Below are 531 nucleotides of genomic sequence, written 5' to 3'. Positions count from 1 at the left end.
GTACAATTAAGTGTTCTGGAATACTCATACTTCTCAATGTTGTCCATAGCTTGTCATGATCCACACAATCGAAAGCCTTTGTGTAGTCAATAAAGAAACAGTAGCACCACAAAAAATATACATAGTAAAATGACTGTAATCAAATCATACCTATCCATAGTTACTAAGTGTCAATGGATTAAGTGCACTAGTCAAGAGACAAAGAGAAATAGAATGGATAAGAAAATAGGATCTTTCAATATGCTATTTACAAGAGACACACTTTACACAAAAAAGACACACAAAAAAAAGAGTAAAATAAAATGGTGGAAAAAATTATATCACGCTTGTTGTTGTTGTTATGTGCTGTGGAGTCGGTTCCAACTCATAGTGGCCCTGTACAGGATTTCTGAAGCTATAAATCTTTACAGGAGCAGAGATCCTCTTCTTTCTCCCATGGAACAGCTGGTAGTTTTTAACTGCTGACCATGAGATTAGCAACCCGACTCGTAACCACTATGCTACCAGAGCTCCTTTATATCACACTAATGG

This window comes from Chrysochloris asiatica, unplaced genomic scaffold, assembly GCF_000296735.1.
Source record: "Chrysochloris asiatica unplaced genomic scaffold, ChrAsi1.0 scaffold00020, whole genome shotgun sequence".
Lineage (NCBI taxonomy): Eukaryota > Metazoa > Chordata > Mammalia > Afrosoricida > Chrysochloridae > Chrysochloris > Chrysochloris asiatica.
This window is presented reverse-complemented; position numbering follows the sequence as displayed.